This window comes from Ceratotherium simum, chromosome 16 (assembly GCF_057802395.1).
Source record: "Ceratotherium simum simum isolate JZ-2026a chromosome 16, ASM5780239v1, whole genome shotgun sequence".
NCBI lineage: Eukaryota > Metazoa > Chordata > Mammalia > Perissodactyla > Rhinocerotidae > Ceratotherium > Ceratotherium simum.
In genome coordinates this window covers 61,909,792-61,931,861 of record NC_141915.1, presented here as the reverse complement: position 1 = coordinate 61,931,861, position 22,070 = coordinate 61,909,792, and the positions used below count along the sequence as shown (strand labels likewise).

General features: G+C 49.9%; 1 long non-coding RNA gene across 3 annotated transcripts; it reads right to left on the bottom strand.

Annotated features, from left to right (window-relative positions):
- Position 1: 1 nt before the first annotated feature.
- On the bottom strand, positions 2 to 21,732 carry LOC147915089 (uncharacterized). Of its 3 annotated transcripts, XR_015554791.1 has the most exons (5): positions 19,425 to 19,713; positions 9,454 to 9,697; positions 7,637 to 7,834; positions 1,018 to 1,227; positions 2 to 928 (listed from the first exon to the last, which is right to left on the bottom strand). It is a non-coding gene; the product is annotated as an uncharacterized LOC147915089 (long non-coding RNA). The 3 variants fall into 3 exon arrangements; XR_015554792.1 differs by lacking the exon at positions 7,637 to 7,834 and having other exon boundaries at positions 3 to 928; positions 19,425 to 19,711; XR_015554793.1 differs by lacking the exons at positions 2 to 928; positions 1,018 to 1,227; positions 7,637 to 7,834 and adding an exon at positions 21,308 to 21,732 and having other exon boundaries at positions 8,629 to 9,697; positions 19,425 to 19,552.
- Between the last annotated feature and the right edge of the window lie 338 nt (positions 21,733 to 22,070).

Below are 22,070 nucleotides of genomic sequence, written 5' to 3'. Positions count from 1 at the left end.
GGATCAGCCCTGAGCTAACATCTGATGGCAATCCTCCTCTTTATTTGCTGAGGAAGATTGGCCCTGGGCTAACATCTGTGTCCATCTTCCTCTACTTTATATGAGCATGGCTTGACAAGCGGTGCGTCGGTGTTTATCCCAAATATTTATTTAGAATGAGAAAAGAAATTACAAATTTTAAAAAGCATCCAAAATATCCAGGAATAACAATATTTTTAGGGCCGGCCCTGTGGCTTGGTGGTTAAGTGCGCGCACTGCGATGCTGGCGGCCCGGGTTCGGATCCCGGGTGCGCATCGAGGCACCACTTCTCTGTCCATCCTGAGGCCGAGTCCCACATACAGCAACTAGAAGGGTGTGCAGCTATGACATACAACTATCTACTGGGGCTTTGGGGGCAAAAAATAAAATAAATAAAATCTTTAAAAAAAAAAAAAAGAACAATATTTTTAAATTAACTGACACCAGCAACCATTCTACTTTTTGCTACATAATTTCACTGCCTACTCTCTGGTTGCGTCTTCAGATGACCACAATTTTGTGACACCATTTTCTCTGTGAATGGGATGTGCTCGGCTAGTTGGGGATGAACAGAACGTGTGTCTTCCCTCCCTACAAACACAGGGATTCTGGGAAATTCTATTTTTTGAGATTCTCATCAAAAAAGAAAAAAGGGGGCTGCTGCAGTTATAATTGTGTCCGCTGCATCGTGGAGCGCAGTACTGGAGGTGAAAACGTGTGTCTTGACCGGTGTGGATGAGTCCCCAGGCCTCCGCCAACAATGTCAGGCTCCATACACTTCACACCTCCTTCTTCGGCCACCACTGCCACCCAGCCCACCAGAGGACACAGGCAGCTCTCCGTCCACCCTCCTGCTGTGCACCACTGTGTCATGAAGCCGGAGAGCTGGCCCAGGAGCAGCGGGTGTGCCTGGAAGAAATCTGTATTTGTTTCCTGGGGCTGCCATAACAAATTACTATAAACAAATTACTTAAAACAACAGAAATTTATTTTCTCACAATTCTGGAGGCCAGAAGTTCAAAATCAAGGCAAGCTGGTTCCTTCTGGAGGCTCTGAGGGAGAATCGGCTCCAGGCGTATCCCAGCTCCTGGTGGCTGCCAGCAATTTTTTCATTTCTTCGCTCATGGCCACATCACTCTGATCTCGGCCTCCGTTCTCATGTGGCCTCCTCTCTGTGTCTGCAAGTCTGTGTCCTAAGTTATCTCTTCCTATAAGGATACCAGTCACATTGGATTTAGAGCTATCCAAGATAGCCTCATCTTAACTTGACTACATCCGCAAAGACCCTATCTCCAAATAAGGTCCCATTCACAGGATCTGGGTGGACACAAATTTGGGGGGACTCCATTCTCCCCAGCATACCATCCCTCTCCCAGACAGCTAGCAAAAACTTCATCGATCTCTGAGTCACTGCACACTGGTAAATAGACTCCCATAAACCCAACCTAATCTATCCCCAGCCCAACTTCCCCTTGGCTGGGCTGCAGAGATGCTCTGGGCCAGCCGGAGGCCACTTGACAGGCAAGCACAGTGGAAGGAGAGAGGTCGAGACCATTGTGGTTAAAACATCTTTAGCAAATTTTACACCACACCCGACCCTCCAGGCCTTGGGAGGGGCTGCGGCCTGAGTGTGGGGAGCTGCAAGCAAACCTGTGGTGGGCCACCAGTCAGGGTGGTTCCGGGAGATGTGGCCCCCCTCACTGCCGGGCTGAGCACTCTCAGGTCTGCAGGACTGGGGGACACAAAGAGACTCCTCCTCCACCCGTGCCTCCCCCGCAGGCTCTGAGATGAGCGGCTGCTAAAATGTCAGTCTGCCCACAGGCATCTGTCTGTCTGCTGCCTGCGAGGCTGCCTTCCCGGATCGGGGCTGCTGTCAGGGTGCAGGAAGGAGCTACCGGGCCTGCAACACCCCCCTCCAAGTTCTCACGCCCCCACTGGCCTCGCACCGCCACCAGCCCTGCTCAGGCCTGCAGCTGCCCATCCTCCCCAACCCTTCCCCCATTGCCCTCCCCAGTCCTCCCCAACCCTCCCCATCTCCCTCCCCCATCGTCTCCAACACCCACGGGGCAATAGCACAAGTGGTGCCCACATCCGGGCACCCATGTCTTTCACACGCCTAAATCAGGTAACTGGTGGGTAAATAAAGTATGTTCTCCCCACCACCACCACGACAAACGAACACCCACAGCCACCTGAAGGCCAGGCCCGAGCTGGAGTCCTCAGTGCGCCCTGCCCTGCCCCTGCTTAGCCGCTGTCCCGCCACAGTCCAGGTGTCCAGGCCCCCCCTACACTGGGCGCTGCTCCCACCACCGCCGGGGGCCCAGGCCTCTGGAGCCCTTTGCCAGCCCTCCCCAGCTGCTACTTGTCTCCTGACAGCTTTTCTTTCTCCCTCTTCCTCCTCCCCCTCCTCCTATTCTTCTTCCCCCTCTCAGTCCCCCGGCCAAGGATGCCATCCTTCTGCAGATTCTGATCACCCTGCTATTGAGTGGACAGTGCCCAGGGCCTCCCTAAGCTTCCCTGGTCTCCCAGGGGACCAACTGACCACAGGCAGGTGGCCTGCCTGCTCAGATGACACCCTGGCCCTGGGGCTCCCACAGTTCCTCAGACACTCCTGCAGCATCTGCCTCTCTGAGCCTCAAGCCGTTGGTTTCGCTGGTCATTTAATGCATTTAGTCCTCACTGGGCGACGGGGCCCTGCCACCTCCTTTAACAAAACCAAGCCTGGGCCGGGAGGAGCCAGCCGGGTGACAGGCCCCAGGCCCCCTGGGTCCCCACCCCGATGGATGGCCCAGGAGGGAGGGATCCCTTCAGGGGACACCCCAAACCCCTGTGGAAGTGGGGAGTTGCCGCCAGGTCCTCCCCAGCTGGTCAAGCATTTCAGGGACAGCATCAAAACTGTTGCCCCCCGCCACCTGATTCACACAAGAGCAGCCCAGGAGGTGGGGGGTGGGCTCCACTTCATTGAAAGACCTATAAGAGGGGTGGCGTCTCCCCATTTGACAAATGGGACCCAGGGACCCAGAAGGCCAGTGACACAGCAAATGGCTGAGGCAGTCCCCACAATGGACCTCAGGCCCCCCACACCCCCAGACCCTGCAGCAGAGACTCTTCCTCCAGCTCCTGGGAGCAGCGGCCCATACCCTCTCTGTGCTCATAGCTCAGCACAGTCTTGGGGCCTCCTGAGTCAAAGATCAAAGCGGCCCAGAGACCATGGAGGAAGATACCAGAAAACCTTGGGGAGACCCCGTCGTGGGCTCCTCTGAGTCATCATCTTGCCCAAAGCTGGCGCACTGTAGGGGGCTGCTGTTGATAAAAGATCAGCCAGCTGGGGGCTGGCCCCGTGGCTTAGCGGTTAAGTGCGCGCACTCTGCTACTGGTGGCCTGGGTTTGGATCCCGGGCGCGCAACAACGCACTGCTTCTCCGGCCATGCTGAGGCCGCGTCCCACATACAGCAACTAGAAGGATGTGCAACTATGACATACAACTATCTACTGGGCTTTGGGGGAAAAAAAAATAAAGGAGGAGCATTGGCAATAGATGTTAGCTCAGAGCCTGTCTTCGTCAGCAAAAAGAGGAGGATTAGCATGGATGTTAGCTCAGGGCTGATCTTCCTCACAAAAAAATAAATAAATAAATAAAATAAAGATCAACCAGCTGGGCACTGGGGTCCCCAGGCGCTCTGGGTAAGACGCCGCCCCTAGGGTCCCCAGGTCTTTGAGGAGCCTCTGGACTGCAGCCGAGTTGAGCCCAGGGGGTACTGGTCATCTGTGTCCTGACCTCCAGGTCCCACTGTGGCCGCCATGGGAGGCCAGGTTTTCTTTCTCTCCTCTTTCTCATGGGTGGGCAGGAAGACCATGTCATGCCTCTTCTCAGGGTGCTCTCTCGACCCCCAAAATCACCATCTTCCCTTGGTCTGGGGCTCCCACCAGGTGCCCCACTGCCTGGGGCACCCTCCACCCCCCCCCCACGGTTTCACATCCCATTATACCCCCACCCCATCATGGTGGGATGAAACTTTCCAGCTCTCCTAAAGGCTCAGGCATGCCACAGCTGCTTAGAGGCGGGGTCTCCTTTCTCATCCTCTCCCTGTCATCCACTCCCTAGGACACTGTGTGTCCCCCAGGTCGGCTCTCCAGTATGCTGGATTCATGCACAGGCCTCTCTCTCGGCTCCAGTGCAAGGGCTCCAAGGCCACCCTGACTCTTCCATTTCTGTTCAGGATCCCCTGCTGCCCAACACCCAGACTAGAAAGCCTCCCCCTCTTCACCCAGAGAGCCCCCCCTGAGTCGGACCTGCCCCCAAGATGCCACTGTCCCTGCTCCTTGGTGTCTGGACTGAGCTCCAACGGCCCTACCCAGTCCCTTCTGTGCACCTGCAGCTGGGTGGTCCTGGTCCACGAGTCCTGGCCCCGTTCTTCCCACCATCTCTGCCCAGCACCCGGGACACCGCCCATCTCAGCTGGCCACCCTCTCACAGCCCCTAGGACCCTTTGCCGGGCCAAGTCGGGTCTGTGGGGCCTGAGGCTTCTCCACCCATTTCCGAGGACCCAAGGGCAGGTCTGAACAAGGGAGAGGCCCTGAGGGGCAGCTGTGTCACAGCACACCCTACAGGTCCCCTCCACACCTTTGCCAGACCGTGCCCTGCCGGCAACTCCGTCTCCTCTGTCTGCTGGAATCCTCAGGGCCAGCCCCAGGCCTGCCTCTGAGAGCCTTACTGCCCGCAGGTGACAAGCTCTCAGAAAGTGTCCCAGCGCCCAGCCTCGCAAAGCATGGTGGCTGCGCTGGGATCCAAGCCCCTGCGGGCACTATGCGGCCCTAACCCATCCTGGTCCACACTGTAGCAGCTGCCTTCCTGCGGAGCGATGCGGAACAGAAGGTGGCCTGGGTTCCAAGGAGGGCCGCCTGCCCTCTGGTGGCAGGACAGAGGCAGGGGCAGGGAGCTGGCCCAGCTAGCGTTTCCAGGCTGACACACCAGGCCTGGAAGGGAGTGCCAAGTTCATGGAGTCCAGCCCCTCGTTGGCAGATGGGGAAACTGAGGCCCAGAGGTGGCAGCGGGCTTTGACAAGAAGCCCCAGCCTCGAGGAGACTTCCTCAGTGGGCTGGGCGTGTGTCACACACCAATGAGAGGGTCTCGCCAGGCTGTCACCCCTCCCGGAGAAATGAGCATCCCCACAATGTTCCATGATGGTTTGGGGGTCCAGGGTTTGAGAACTTTAAAAACCAACCAAGAGGCTGGGAGTGTCGGGAGGGTGGGACCAGTGGGGCTCATCCCCCAGAGTCAGTGACGCGGGGAGCTGGGTGGGCAGAGGGCAAGGAGCCAATTTCCTTGACAGAGCATACTCCCGAAATCAGTAAGAATGGGAGGAATGAGCAGGCAGGTCAAACAAATGACGTAGACAAGCATGAAAATGCTCGGGCTCACTCCCACTTAAAGAAATGCAAAGCACAGCTGCCAAATGCAATTTTCACCTGGGAATTAGCAAAAGTTTCAAAACTCTGTAATACAGTATTGGCAATGGTGTGGGAAGTAGAGCCTCTCGCACAGGAGGTCTTGTTCACAGAGATGAAGAAACACGGGCCAGGTGCCACAGGCAACTCCCAGAAGCTGAGCCCCGGGCTGTCCACACAGGCTTGTGCCTCCGGCCACGACCAGAGGTGCTGACGCACCAGGGAAGGCACTTAACCCCACAGACTGGTGACAGTTAGAGGGTCTGACCACAGCACATGTGGAAGGGTTGGGGCCTGGGGCCTGGGTGTGGGGCTGGAGGGGGCAGGGGGGCAGTGGGAGAGGGACTGTGGGGCCCTGGGGGTGTGGGGGCAGAGGGAATGGGGCTGTGAGGCTCGGGGCATCACTGTTGGGTTCATTTCACAGCAGACTCTGCAGGGGCCTAAGCCTGGCCTGGATGAGGCTCCAGGCTCAAGATGGCCCCTCAGTTTCTGAGGGCAGCTTGGGCGACTGGGGTGGCCTCAAGACTTGTCTGGAAGGAAGGACAGCAGGTGCACTTGCCTCCATGGTGAGGGGCTTCCACTTCCCCCCAGGACACCCACCTCATCCAACTTGGAGGTTGCCCTGGTGGGGCCCAGCTGATCGTGCCCCCTGCCCTCCTGACTGCCCCCGCATCCAGCCCCACAACGGCAGGAGGCCAAATGCCAGCAGCAAGTCCCTTGTTTCATCTAAACCTCTAACTGCCTGCTGGAGCTTCTGCTCCTCTGAACGACCCTCCCAGACCCACTCTGCACACCCCTAATCGGCCCACAGCTTGGCTCCTTGGATGGTGTTGGGGGACTTTTTCTTTTTTTGTGAGGAAGATCAGCCCTGAGCTAACATCCGATGCCAATTCTCCCCTTTTTTGCTGAGGAAGACTGGCCCTGGGCTAACATCTGTGCCCATCTTCCTCTACTTTATATGGGACGCCACCACAGCATGGCCTGACAAGCAGCGCATCGGTGCGCGCCCAGGATCCAAACCTGCGAACCCCGGGCTGCTGAAGCAGAGCACGCGTGCTTAACCACTATGCCACCAGGCTGGCCCCAGATTGGGGGATTTTAATGTCCTCGCAGTTGACCTGCCTGCAGGTTCTGAGGCCACTCCAGGCTTCCCATCCCTGGAAACTCCATTTGGGGCATGAAAACTTCTGTAATGGTGAAGTCCTGGGCTTTAAGGCCTGTCACCAACGTTAAGGGTCTTACAACAGCAGGGGAGGCCTCTCTCTTTCAGCCCGGTTTTCAATCCCATCTCCTAGACCTCCAGCTTGTCCCCCAGGCCCGTCATCCTTCAGGAGGAACGTAAAGACCTCTCCCCGCACGGCGACTGTCTCCCAAGGCTGCAGCCAGCGTTCTGCAGAACAGATGGTTCGCTGTCCCTTCCCAGACATTCTGCTCCAGGGCCCCAGCACCCCACTGTCGCTCACCTCTGACTGCCACTCTTCATCTGGCCATTGAGAGGGGTTCCAGCCAACACCTGAAAATAGGGCCCCATCTCCCATTCCCCGTGGGAGAGCAGGAATCTGACTCGGATCAGTGCCAGTTCGCAAGCCCAGATGGGCTTCACATCGAGCAGCCCCTTCTCGCTTTTGTAATTTTTCACCTTCCTGACCCTACAGAGCCATCCCGCTCCCTATGGCCTCCTTCTCCCTTTAAAATGCCCCGTCAGCTCTGCACAAGTCTGGATGGAGCTCAGCCTTTTCCCTACTGGCAGAGTTACTGAACAAAACCTGCTTCACCGCTTTGACAAGCATCGGCTGTGTGGATCTTTCCAGTCCCTGGGCACCTCTGACATACTCACAGGGCCTCAAACGCGGCTCTCCTTCCACATGCTTCACTCCTGCCCCGACCCAGTCTGCCCACTGCTCCCCTCTGCGGGTGGACACTGCCCTGGACAAAGGCCTGGGGACAGCTGGGGGTCACACTGGGCAGAGTCACTCAAAGAAGCCACCCTGCTTGGGCCGTGACGGGGCTCCTGGGGGATGCTGCTCTGGCTGGAACTCCAGGCCAGCCCCGCTGGGGCCCTGCGGGGGCACAGTGGAGGAGCTCAGTTCTTAGGAAGGGTGGCAGCTGACGCGCTTGCTACGGCTCCAGGTCATGGCAAAGAGTCAACTCTGCCGGGTTGAGTCTTACCTAACGGTTTGTCTGCAGTGGGGCCGAGTGTTTCCATGGCTTGACGTCATCATCCCAGCCCACGACTTCCTGGTAGAGGCTGGTCTGCGCTAATGCAGAGCTGCTGGTCAGGGGTATTTCCCAGGAAACTGCTCCTCAAAATAAGCATTCTGTGCTGATGACTCAGCACACGGCAGAAATATAGGAAAAGCAGCCCTCCTGGTGACAGGAGACCACATCCCAGCATATGTGAAGGTTCCTGGAAGGGGCTCAGGCCCAGGCAAGCCTGCTCCCCCCCACACAGCCTCCCCCTCCCACAACCTGCCCCTAACAGAAACACACACACAGCCTGCCCCCCCACAGAAACACACACACAGCCTGCCCCCCACAGAACCATACAGCCTGCCCCCCACAAAAACACACACACAGCCTGCCCCCCACACATACACACAGCCTGCGCCTAACAGAAACACACACACAGCCTGCCCCCACAAAAACACACACAGCCTGCCCCCACAGAAACACACAGCCTGCCCCCAACAAAACACACACACAGCCTGCCCCCACACATACACACAGCCTGCCCCTCACACAAACACACACACAGCCTGCCCCCACACAAACATATATACAACCTGGCCCCCACAGAAACACACACACACAGCCTGCCCCCACACAAACACACAGCCTGCCCCACACACACAGCCTGCCGCCCACACAAACATATACACAACCTGGCCCCCACAGAAACACACACACACAGCCTGGCCCCCACACAAACATATACGCAACCTGGCCCCCACAGAAACACACACACAGCCTGCCCCCACACAAACACACACATAGCCTGCCCCTGCCAAGCCTACTTCCCCTTGACAAACCCACTTACCCACCACACAATGTGGCCCCCTCACAAACCTCCTACACATGTGTACCTGCTCCCCTTCCACATGCCCCCCCAGCCCTGCAAGACTCTCCCCCAACCTCACCCCTCCCAGCTATTTCAGGCCAACACCTGGCCCCCAATCTCTCACCCCTGCAGCCACGGGTATCAGAGCCAAGGGACCTGGAGGGTCAGGTGTTCCTGGCGCAGCACAATACTGGCGCTGAGGGCAGTACACGCCAGGAAACAGAATAGTCCCCTTTTTATTGTTTTATATTTTAATTCAGATTACAAATAATTTACAAAGGTAAAAATAAAAGGATGATAAAAATATTTATTAGAATTTTAATAAGAGTTTAAACATAGAAAGCCTCTTTGTATTTGTGTCAAGTATGTTTTGAAGCACAGACATCACAAAAGATGGACAAATACTGTCTCCATCCTTTTAGTCACACAAGATGGTCCAGCTGCTGGTTGCAAAATACTGTGATCATGACTGTCCTGCTGAAGGACTAACTGGGTGAGAAACGTCCTGTTCCCTCATTGACCCTTGAGTGGGGAAGTTCTTTTTTTTTTTTTTTTGTGAGGAAGATCAGCCCTGAGCTAACATCCGATGCCAATCCTCCTCCTTTTTTTTGCTGAGGAAGAGTGGCCCTAGGCTAACATCCATGCCCATCTTCCTCTACTTTATATGGGACGCCACCACATCATGGCTTGACAAGCGGTGCATTGGTGTGCGCCAGGATCTGGGCGGCGAACCACAGGCCGGCTGGCGAAGCCGAGCGCGCACTTAACCGCTGGAAGTTCTGTCTGCGACCTGGTCATCTGAAGACAGTCGTTTCTTCCACCATCAGTGGGGCGGGCTGCCTGACCCCATTCCTCCCCGTTCCTCCCCCTCTGCCAGGTTTCTTCTCTGTGCCTTGATGCACGCAAATGGAAGATTCTGAACCCTTACCTGGGTCCCGTGAGAGCCGGGTCTGCAGGCCCCTCTTATTCCGTCTTGGAAGAGGGTAGTACTCGGGCAGCCCAGTGGGAAAGTGAGCAACCAGCGCGGATTTCCCTGTGTTGTCATCCTTCCGGTGATAGCGCCATCCTTCCGTTTTCTTACTATTGTAGTCATTGTGGTCATAATGGAGAACAGTTGACGGGTAATGACGAAATAATTCCCAGAATGATGAAGGAGCAAAATGTCTCAAAATCTAGGAAAAATATGACAGGGCCAGTGAGCCCACGTGGTAATTGCAAGATAGGATGCGCTTTATTCTCTTTAAAAAAACAAAAGTAACTTTATGTTCTTTGTACTTTGGAAGGCCTGTATGAATTCGGCATGAAATACCAATCCTAACAAGAGTTAGAAATGCTTACTATGTGGAATGCTAAAAAAGGCATTCCAAAACTAACGTTGGTCCAGAGCCCCGGGTGATAACCGAGGCTTCATGCAGGAAGGAACCGGGAGACCAAAACGCCAGAGTGCAGGGGGGGGGCGGCGGGGCAGGACAGGGAGGGAATGCGGGCTCTCTTCCATCCCGCCCCCGGCCCGCCTGGCCCTCCCCCTACCCCCGTCCTCTCTCCGGCGGGGGAGGGGCGGGCAGCCGGGTGGAGCCTCGGGGAAGGGGCTTTGACCTGGTCCAGCTCAGGGCATCCCCGTGAGGGTCTCGATCCCCGGCTGCAGGGGGCGACAGGGGTGGGGCGACCAGGGAACACCCGGATCCCGGCGCCCGGCAGCGGGTGGTCCTCGGAGAGGGGCACCAGACGGGTGGGCGGGGGGAGGGGGCGAGAGGAGGGGGCGGCAGGGGGCCGTAGGAGATGAGAGCGGGAAGTCGCGGCCAGAGTGACCGGGCCTAGAACAGGGGCGGGGGTGGGGCGGGAGTCGGGCCCCCGCCGGCCGGTGTGGAGGCGCCTTTGAAGTAGGGGGCGGCCCTGCACGTCCGGCCGGCTCTGCGCCCGCGGACCCCCACCCCCTGCAGCCAGGGCGCCTCGAGGAGACCCGCGCCCCCGATGCAGAGATTGGGCCTGGCCCCCCAGCCGACCCGCGAGTGCAGCCGCTTCTGAAGCCGGCAGAACCGTTAGGGTGGAAGCAGGGGCGCCCTCGGGGTCCCCGGTGCGGTGGGGGCGCTGCCCTGGCGGGCTTTCTCACCGGGAGTTCGCTGGGTCCCGGGTTGGGTCGGGGACGGAAGAACCGACACCACGCCAGGCGCAGGCGGGCACCCTGTCCACCAGGTGGGGTCCCAGGCCGAGACCCTCCATGCCCTCGTGTGAACGTGGAGGTGAACGTACCCTCTGCCGTGGGATACTCCTTTTCAACTAAACACACTGAGCCCTGCCCGGGAGAGGTCCCAGTGGGGCTGGTCCCTCCAACTCCGCCTTCTCCAAAAGGCGCACTTTAAACGAAGAAACAGGCGCGGGGAAGCGAAAGGATGGAAAAAGATATTGTGCAACAGCAAGCTACAAAAACGTCACTTAATTGTGAAACGTTACATTTTCCCAGAAAGATCAGGAGTAAGGCAAGATGCCCACTATCACCCTTAAATTCCTGTTTTAGTTGAGGTTCTAGCCATTGCAAAAAGCAAGGGAAAGAAGGAAAAGGCAAAAAGATGGAGAAGTAATAAGTAAAACTCTCTTATTTGTAAATGGCGAGATTGTTTAAGTAGAAAATCCTAAGGAATCTACAAAAAAGAAAACTGGTAGAACTAACCTAGCATTTATCAAGGATACAAGGTTAATATACGAGAAATCTCTTGTGTTTTTATATACCAGCAGCAAACAAGTGAAAATGAAATAAAAACAATTTAAAGTAGATTCAAAAAACCATGAAATACTTAGGAATACTTTTTTTTTTTTTAATGCAAGACCTGTACAAACACTTGTGAGAGAAATTAAAGAAGACCTAAATACATGAAGAGATATACCATGTTTATGAATTGGAAGACTCAATGTTGTTAAGATCTCATTTTGCACAGATTGATCAAGATTCAGTGCATTCCCAATCATAATCCCAGCTAGCTTTTTTGTAGAAATTTACAACCTGATTTTAAATGTATATGTAAATGCAAAGGACCTAAAATATCCAAAACAATCTTGAAAAAGAACAGAGTTGGAGGTCTTACACTACCTGCCTTCAAGACCTGGTATAAAGCTACAGTGATCAAGACAGCGTGGTACTGGCCTAAAGACTGCGAAGTAGATCATGAAGCAGATGACAAATTCCAGAAGTAGCCACACATTTATATAACATTTGACTTTTTACAAAAGTGTCAAAGCAATCCAGTAGAGAGAGAAAAGTCTTCTCTTGTTTTTGTGAGGAAGATTAGCCCTGAGCAAACATCCATTGCCAATCCTCCTCTTTTCGCTGAGGAAGATTAACCCTGAGCTAACACCCTGAGCCCATCTTCCTCTACTTTATATGTGGGACACCTGCCACAGCATGGCTTGATAAGTGCATAGGTCCACGCCCGGGATCCGAACCTGCAAACCCCAGGTCACTGAAGCAGAGCACGTGAACTTAACCACTACGCCACCAGGCCAGCCCCAGGAAAGTCTTTTCAACAAAAGGTGCCAGAATAACAGGACATTCATATGGCAAAAAATGAATCATTTGTCACATCATGTACAAAAGTTAATTTGTGATGGGTCATAGGTTTAAATGTAAAGGCTAAAACCATAAAGTTTTAGAGAAAAACAAAGAAAAATGTCTTCTTGACTTAGGGACAGGCTAAGGTTTTTTAGAAGGTCACAGAAGGCAATACAATAGAAGAATAAATAGATAAATTACACTTCATTGAAATTAAAAATGTCTGTTTTGAAAAGACACTGTTAAAAAAATCAATCAGCATGCCACAGAATGGGAGCAAATATTTGCAAAACTAATATCTGACAAGGACTGGTACCCAGAATATATATAGAGCTCCCACTGCTCTATAATAAAAAGTCAAACAACACACTTGAAAAAAATCCATCATATCTCACTTTTGCTTTTTTTTTTCCAGTAACTTTATTGCGATCATAATGGTTTATAACATTGTGTAATTTTGGGTGTACATTATTGTTTATCAATTTCTGAGTAGACTTCATCATGGTCACCCCAAGTAGTCTAATTATTGTCCGTCACTGTACATATGTGTCCCTTTACTGCTTTCAGCCACCCCTCACCCCCCTTCCCCTCTGCTAACCACCAATCTGTTCTCTGTATCCATGTATTTCTTATATTCCACATATGAATGAAATCATACAGTATTTGTCTTTCTCTGTCTGGCTTATTTCACTTAACATCATACCCTCCAGGTCCATCCATGTTGTTGCAAATGGGATGATTTTGTCTTTTTTACGGCTGAGTAGTATTCCATTGTATATATATACCACATCTTCTGTATCCAATCATCAGTCGAGGGACACTTGGGTTTCTTCCACGTCTTGGCTATAGTGAATAATGCTGCGATGAACACAGGGATGCATAAGTCTTTTTGGATCATTGATTTCAAGTTCTTTGGATAAATGCCCAGTAGTGGGACAGCTGGATCATATGGTATTTCTATTTTTTTTTAAGATTTTATTTATTTATTTATCTTCCCCCCAAAGCCCCAGTAGATAGTTGTATGTCATAGCTGCACATCCTTCTAGTTGCTGTATGTGGGACGCGGCCTCAGCATGGCCGGACAAGCGGTGTGCCGGTGCGTGCCTGGGATCTGAACCCAGGCTGCCAGCAGCGGAGTGTGCACACTTAACCGCTAAGCCATGGGGCCGGCCCTCTATTTTTAATTTTTTGAGAAATCTCCATACTGTTGTCCATAGTGGCTGCACCAGTTTGCACTCTCACCAGCAGTGAATGAGGATTCCTTTTTTTCCACATCCTCTCCAACATTTGTTGTTTTTTGTCTTGGTGATTATAGCCATTCTGACTGGTGTAAGGTGATCTCTCGTTGTTTTGATTTGCATTTCCCTAATAATTAGTGATGTTGAACATTGTTTCATGTGTCTGTTGGCCATCTGTATACCTTCCTCGCTTTTGGTTTTTCGACCACATTTGAAAAAGGGCTAGCCAAAGCATAGATGTGGCAGGGCGTGTCTTTTATGTTCTGTTCAGTGAATACCAACTGTCTTTTATGGAATCAAGTCCATAGTTTGGGGTCTATTATCACTGGGCCTTGAGGAGGAGAGCCAAGCAGCCCAAGAGAGTAAACTGGAAATGTCATTAACTGAAGCACATGAAGCAAAAGCGTCCAGATGTAAACTAATGTATTACATCTCTAGGCAGAAAGTGGAATATGTGCATTTGCGAATGTAACATTTTAATTGCCTACATGATAGAAGATTAAATAAAATGTACTCTAACCTTATTACTATTCAATTGTCAAATACCCTCTCTGCAACACAACTAAAGCTAGCAGAGTGAGGGGTGCAGCCCAGAATTATGAGAGGCCTAGAATTGGTCTGTAGCAGCACTATTTGCAACACAGAAGTTTAGGTGGTCCCATTAGACCAACTACATTTTTGCTATCTTAACCAAGAATTTTAAGCACAGAGCTGGGTATTTGAAAATTCCTTTTCTGTATAATAATCCATTTAAAATGCCCTCCTGGAAATTATCTGTGATAGTACATTTCTAATAAAATGCCATTGTTGGAAAAATTTTTTAAAAGGTCAACCAATTTAAAAAAGTGGACAAAAGATATGTTCTTCTCCAAAGAAGAAAAAAGTGCTTAGCATCATTAGTCATCAGGAAAAAGCAAATTAAAAACACAATGAAATGCCACTTCACATCTATGAGAATGGCTACAATTAAAAAAGAAAACAAAACAAGTGCTGAGGAGGATGTGGAGAAACTGCAACCTTCATACACTGCCAGTGGCATGCAAATTGAAACAGCATGGTAGAAAAAAGACCTGTCAGCCTCTTGTAAAACTAAATACACTCCTATCCTTTGATCCAATTCCAGGTATCTGTCCAGAGAAATAAAAACATATGTCCACACCAAGACTTCAAAAAGAATGTTTGTAGCAGCTTTATTCATGATGGTCCAAAACTGGAGACAGCCCAAGTATCCATCAATAGAACGGATAGACACATTGTGATGTGTTTAAAATGGGGCACTACTCAGCAATCAAAAGGAAACTATTGATTCATGAAACAACACGAATGAATCTCAAAAAACATTATGCTAAGTAAGGAAGCCTTACACAGAGTATGTACTGTATGATTCATTTATATGAACTCCTAGAACTGACAAAACTATAGTGGAAAAAAACAAAACAGTAGGTGCCTCTGGTCCATAGGGGTGGACATTGTCAATTAAAAAAAATAATAACCAGGGGCTGGCCTGGTGGTGCATGCTGTTAAGTGCACACACTCCGCTGCGGCTGCCCGGGGTTCGCCAGTTCGGACCCCGGGCACGCGCCAATGCACTGCTTGTTGAGCCATGCTGTGGCGGCGTCCCATATAAAGTAGAGGAAGATGGGCACGGGTGTTAGCTCAGAGCCAGTCTTTCTCAGCAAAAAGAGGAGGATTGGCATCAAATGTTAGCTCAGGGCTGATCTTCCTCACAAAAAAATAATAATAATAATAATAACCAGTTATTTTATCAGCAAAATGAATTTATTCAGGAATAACCAAAAGAATTGCAATTTGGGATGTGCATGCTATGGCAGACCATAGGCAAATCCAGAGAACAAAGGAGGAGAGCTGTTTTATAGGGAAAAGGGGGAGTAGGGAGGAGCTGTAAAAAATAAAAGTTCATTAGGGGAAACTGGGATTCCCAAGTGTAGAGGCTTCTCATTGGCTGGGTTGCTACAGTCTCTCATTGGCTGAGCTGCAGTGTTTCTCTTTGACTAGGCTGTTGCCAGGCAGGGAGAGAAATCTTCCTTCCTCCTGCTGAGTAGTGAAGTAGTTCTACTACCTGTCAGAGATGCAAGAGTAAGTCCCTTCCTGTTTGATGTAATTGGCAACGTGTGATAGGGTTTGAGAGCTCCCTCAACAGACCTTCCTGACTCCAATTTAGTTAAAGTTTCTTTTATTAATTTCCACACTTTCCCCTTTTGATCAAAGTCTTTCGCCGAAAGCATTGCTGATCAACAGTCAGGCTCTCTGCACATGGTGGTCTTGTTCCTTGGTGCCAGGAAGGACCTTTCCTGGTTGTCATGTCCCACGTTGGAGGGAAAGTGCATAGCAGTTGGAAACCATTTAGGCTACATTTGAGTAACAAGGAAGGTTAGGAGGGAGAACTCTCAGGCATTTCCCATCTAAAGTATATGTTTCTCCAAGATCCTACATTGGAGATCACCTTAAATTGCTGACCCAGCATCATCTTATTTGGCACGTCATTTTTACTGAGGTTCAGCAGGCAATAGGTACAGAACTTCACAACAAGTGTACAGAGTAAGACAAAGAGCAACACTTTAAGCCCAGTTTGCAGGATGGTTCTAAACCAGGAGCCCAGACCCGATGGTAACCAGCTGAACAAACCAAAAGACCATGGCTTTTTAGGTGCAATTTGTTGTAGCCAATATACTTGCTCTCTAATCTCATGTAACTGGGTCTTCACTTCCCCAGAGGCATTTATCCATGTGCAACAGGAGGTGTTTACAACTGCGCAGGTGTTTGCTACTGCGCAGCAAGTAATTGATCAAGGGCTGTACGATTATCCAAAACTACCTTGACCAGTGAGTCAAGTGACTGTTGCTGAACTGAAATTGCCTTGGCTGTGGAGTCGGCCAACTCCTCCAGTGTCAGGGAGACATTCCTGATTGTTTGCTCATTGATACACACTAAGATCCATGGGAAGCTAGTAGTTTGGATGCCCAAGGGCAGGGGATTTATTAAGCTCTCCTTTAAGGCTTTGAAGGCTGTGCCATCCTCTTCTCCCCACAAGATCAGGTCAGGGTTCTTGTTTTCTAGTGAGACATACAAGGGTTTGGCCATAAGAGAAAAATTTGGAATCCAGTTTCGGCAGTAGCCAGCCAGCCTGAGAAAACCTCGTAGGTGATACTTAGTTTGGGGTTTGGGGAATCTCAGGATACCATGAGGCCTGGCTGGATCTAGGTGCAGCCCTCATTCTGAAATCAGGTGCCCCAAATACTGAATCTGGGTTTGGACAAACTGCAGTTTCTCCCTGGTGACCTTGTGTCCCTTTAGGGCTAAAAGCCTTAGTAAGTGGAAGCTGCCTTCCTGGGGGGGAGGCCTGAGAGGGAGAACAAAGAAGCCAATCATCTAAACACTGCAACAAAGTAGAACCTCTGAGAAAGAACACCATCCAGACCTGCCTTCAGATCTTGTGAAAAGTAAAAAGGACACTCAGGAAAGCCCTGAGGCATCACTGTCCAGGTGAATTTTTTTCCTTCCCAAGTGAAAGTGAAGAGGAAGTGGCTTTCTTCCTCACCTGGACACTGAAGAACATGCTACACACATCAGTCCCTGTAAAGAGTTTGCTCTCAGGTGGGATAGAGGCCAGCAGTGTACGAGGGCCAGGCACAACTGGGTGCAGAGGGATGACAATGTTATTTATCACTTGGAGGTCCTCGACAATCTCTATCCTTGGCCACTGGGTTTTTCTAACAGGTAAATCACAGTGTTACAGGCACTGGTACAGGGGATAAGGGGGCCTTGAGCTTTACAATCTTCTATTACCAGCCCAATGCCCTGGAGGGCTTCTTTATTTATATGGTATTGATTGATTTCAGGGAGAGGCTTTGAAGGCTCTATTTGAATTTTGATAGGAGGCGCACTATGGATTCTGCCAATGTTGGTTGTGGACCTTGCCCATAAGGAGGGTCGTGACTGACCTAATAGGGATAGATGGCTAGTGCCCTTAACATTAGTCTTAACATCGTCAGAGATAAAGCACAAAAATGATGTTGTAGGGTCACTGAACTTGTCCAGTTGCTTATTTTGGTTGCTGCTGTCACTGCTGCTATCAAATTCTAGAATTATTTCCCCCTTTTGGGAGAGAGAAACACCAGCATGGTATTTCTCCAAGAAACCTCAGGCTAACAGATGAATAGGAGTAGAGGAACTAAGGAGAAGAGAGTGAGTGTCCCTCGAGGGCCCAAACAAAAGGGGACGGGTTTAGAGGCAGGGACCTGATGAGGTTTGCTTGAGACCCCACTACCGGAGCTGTTTCGGTACTCCAAGGCAGGGGCTGTTTAATCACAGTGGGGTTGAGCAGCGAGAGCGTGGCTCCAGTGTCAGTAAGTTCTGGGAAAGATTCATCCCCAATCTGGAGAGTGGTTTCCCCAAGGTGATTAAGGGGAAGCATTGGGAAGAGCCCCTGTGGTTCCTCGGAACTCCGTCATTGGGGATTAGGAAGGCATTGGAGGGGTTGGTTGGGGGACTGAAAAGCCCTTTTAGCTTATGGCAATCCTTTTTCCAGCGCCCTGGCTTTTTTACAGTAATGACGGAGACCAGGAAGTTTCTAGTTCTGTCCAGGGGCCTCCATTTGTTGAAGCTGAAAATTAGGGATTTTTGTGGCTCTTTCGTTGTTGTTGTTGAATCCTCTAGGGTGTGAGTAAGCACAATTGACCAAACCTGCAGTGGACATGGTCTTCTGTTCCATCTGGGTCCTTTTCACTAGGAGGGAAGGGTCCCCATTCAGCCCATTAACAAACATAGAAGTATAAGCTACCCGAGTGGATTTAACATCCATGAGGAGGACAGAATTTTCTTTAAAAGCAATCTGAAGCTGATTGTGATAGTCATGAACGGGTTTATCAGGCTTTTATGCACAAGCCTGAATTTTCTTCCAATCGACAGGACTGGGAAAAGCTACTGGGATTGGAGTAGCTAGAGACGTCCAGTGACTGTTGTGGTGGATATTTCCAGTGACTGTTCTAGCATCTTTCCAAAAGTTAGATATTTGTTTTTCTAAGTCCCTTCAGCATGTTCTCATTGGGCCAGCTTCATCCAGTGTTGGGCCTGACCTTCAGCTACAAGCATGTGGATTATTTGATATAAATCTGAAAACCCCGGTTGGTAGGTCTGAACAAATATACTAAATTCAGCAAATCTATGGGGGTCTTCAGTTGCTTTTGGAAAATCCTTACCTATGGTTCACATTTCAGCTTTACTCCAGGGAACATGAGGAATATGGGGTTTACTTGGATCCTCTGAGAGTTTAACTTTAAAGGAGGAGGTTCTAACAGCTTCAAAGAATAAAGGAAGTTGGGCAACAGGATTAGAATGGGGAAGCACAGGGTACAGAGGAGGTGGGTTGCATTGCAGAAGAGAAAGAGGAAGATGGCATTAGGGGTGCAGCCTGATTACAAGATGGCTGCCAGGGTGAGGCCTGAGACAAGGAGCTGGGGGAGACAAACAAGATGGCACCTGAGACAAAGGTGTCAGGGGAGGAGAACTCAAGGAACATGAAGCTTCAGAAGCCATTTTGTTCTCCTTTAGTTGTTTGGTTGTCTCTGTTAATTTAGATACGGTGTTTTGCAGAGAGGCAATTTTAAAGTCCCAAATATGTTTGGAGACCTCAAGCTACCAATTAAAATAGGCATCCTATTCAGTCCATATAATTTTAGAGCTGAGGCTTTCTAATTTAGTTCTGAGAAAAGCAAATTTGGGGAAATCAAAAATTCCCCACAATGGCCATTGGTGTTCTAAGTGATTTTTGGTTAAATTGGTCCATTTAGTTAAAAACGTGCATGAGGAGGGACCATAGTTTTTAAATATAAAACTGGCCAGAGTCCCTGAAGGAGGGCTGCCCTTAGAGCATTTAGATGATGGGGATCCCATTTCTCACATTTTCCCAAGGGCAAAAAAAAAAATTCCCAGCTAGCTTGATTACAAATAGAACCTCACCAAAGTTTCAGCACTCTTCCAAAATGAAAATAACTGAGTACTCACCAAGGATGAAGCCTTGACCCAGAGAAGCCAAAGCCTTTCACGATCCTGAATAAATAAAGGAGAATGGATCTCGGAACCCGAGAGGAGACTTACCAAACTGAAAGAAGGTGGCAATGCACAAAAGCAACGAGCAGAAGGGGCTTGGTGTGGGTACCTCACTGGATTCCAGGGGTTGTCATCTCTCGGGGGTGGCCTCCTTCAGATCCCACTTTCTGACACCACTTGAAGTCAATTTTATCATAAAATAGCCAGTTATTTTACCAGCAAAATGAGTTTATTTGGAAATAACCAAAAGAATTGCAATTTAGGATATGTAGCTATGATGGACCATAGACAAATCCAGAGAAACAAGGAGAAGAGTTTGCTTTTACAGAGAAAAAGAGGAAGTAGGGAGGGGTAGTAATAAGTGAAAGTTCACTGGAGGAAAGTAAGAGTTCAGGGTGGCTGTGGCTTTTCATTGGCTGGGTTGCTATAGTATCTTATTGGCTGGGCTGTTGCAGGGTTGAGAGAGAAATCTTCCCTCCTCCTGCTTAGTAGTAAAGCAGTTCTACTTCCTGTGGAAGATGCAAACTGATAAATAAATGAAAAGCAATGGGCTAAACTGGAGTATACGGGGAAGCCATTTGGTTTAAAACAAATTCAGCCTGACCTTGTTTTTCCAAAGGGGTTGACGTGCTCTATTGAGCATGCATTGTACAACTGCTTTAAACATTTAAAATTTCACAAAGACAAGAACAATGCCCTTTTGAGATAGGGATGTAACTTCTCCCCATATCAGCATTTCTTTAAGGATGAGCATCTCTTCCTGGAAACTAAGGTTAATTACCAACCTGCTGTGCTCACCTTGTGATCACTGACCTGCTAACCACAGATCTGCTGTGCCAGCTAAGCATCCTGTGACACTAGAAAAAGAGATGTTCCTGTCATATATGATGGATGCTCTTTGTTCCAAGACGGCAATAACCACTCTGTACACCCCACTTCTTTGGTGCCCTTCCTTCCTTGAGGATCCTGGGCTATAGCCCTCAGACCTGGCTCATAATAAACTCACCCCAATTTTGAGTTATAGATTGATTATGGATTATTTGTGTCAACAAAGCGCACTTCTCTTTCTGTTTGGAGCAACTGAGGATGTACAATGGGGGGGAGAGCTCTCCTTTACCTGCCTTCCCGACTCCAATTTAGCTGAGGTTTCTCTTATTAATTTCACAACATGGAATGGGAAGGGCATATGGGAATTTTCTGGGGTGATGGACATATTCTAGTCATCGAGAGAATATCTTAGGTTACACAGTTGTATGAATTTTCTAAAACTCAGTGACTGTATGATTAAGATTTGTGCACTTTGTTGTAAATATAACAATAAAAATCTATAAACAAATACTACCTGCTAATGGTATGTGTGCTGAAGTATTTTCGGTGAAGTGTACTGATATTTGCAATTTAATAATATAAAAATAATATATTCATTGCAGCATTATTCACAATAGCCAAGACTTGGAAGCAACCCAAGTGCCCATCAACAGATGAATGGATAAAGATGTGATATGTATATACAATGGAATACTACTCAGCCGTAAAGAAAGACAAAATCTTGCCATTTGCTACAACATGGATGGACCTTGGGGTATTATGCTAAACAAAATAAGTCAGACAGAGAAAGACAAACAGGGAATGATTTCACTCATATGTGGAAGATAAACAAACACATAGATAAGGAAAACAGATTAGTTGTTACCAGAGAGGAAGGGGGTGGGGGTAGGGTGAAAAGGATAAAGGGGCACATATGTATGATGACAGATGGCAACTAGACTATTGGTGGTGAACATGATGCAGTCTATACAGAAGCTGAAATATAATAATGTACACTTGAAATTTACGTTATAAACCAATATGACCTCAATAAAATAATTAAAATACATATATATAGATTTACCATAATGGTATAATAAGGTAATGAGCACCTGCAGACCTACCTCCAGCTCCAAAACTAGAGTATTTCCAGTAACTTGCATCTATTCGGGTGCTTCTCGCAGCCGGTTCCCCACGATGTCCAGCATTTTCTTGCTTTAAAGGGTTTTCCATTAAATTACATGTTTTAACTGTTTATAACACGTCTATATGCCTAGCAATAAGACGGACTGATGAAGGTAAACGTTAACGTCTGACTCTGTGTGGTGTTCGCTGTACAATTACTTCAACTTTGCTGTGTTTGAAATTTTTCATTAAACAAAATCCCTGAAAGGCGGATGAGCACGTCAGGGTGGGGCCAGCGCACGAATTAGTCTTTTTGGTTGTCCACATTGGATGACCGGTTTGCCCCGGGCGGGGCTCCCAGGAGCCTGGGCGTCGAGCGCCCTGAGCGGGGCCGACCCTACTGAGCCCCTGGAAGCCGTGGGACTGCAACCCCTGGCCCTGGCTCTCTCAGCCGCCGTAGCCGCTCCGCGCGGGCCCAACACTGCCCTCTCGGCACATGACCGGAGCTGGCCAATCACAGTGCAATAAGCCTCAGCGATTGGGCCAGGGGTGGGCACATGACCTTAATGGCCAATCAAAGCCCAAGGATGTCTATTTAAGGCGGAGCCGAGGTCTGGTTTCCGGCAGGCTGCGGGAAGCTGGCGGAGGCGGTGTGTTGTGTGTTTCGGACTTCGGTGGTGCTCCGCGGTGGCGGGGGTGCTTTCAGACTGCAATCCGAGGCCGATCGGGGTCGTTGGTGGTGGTCAGCCGGACGTCCCATGC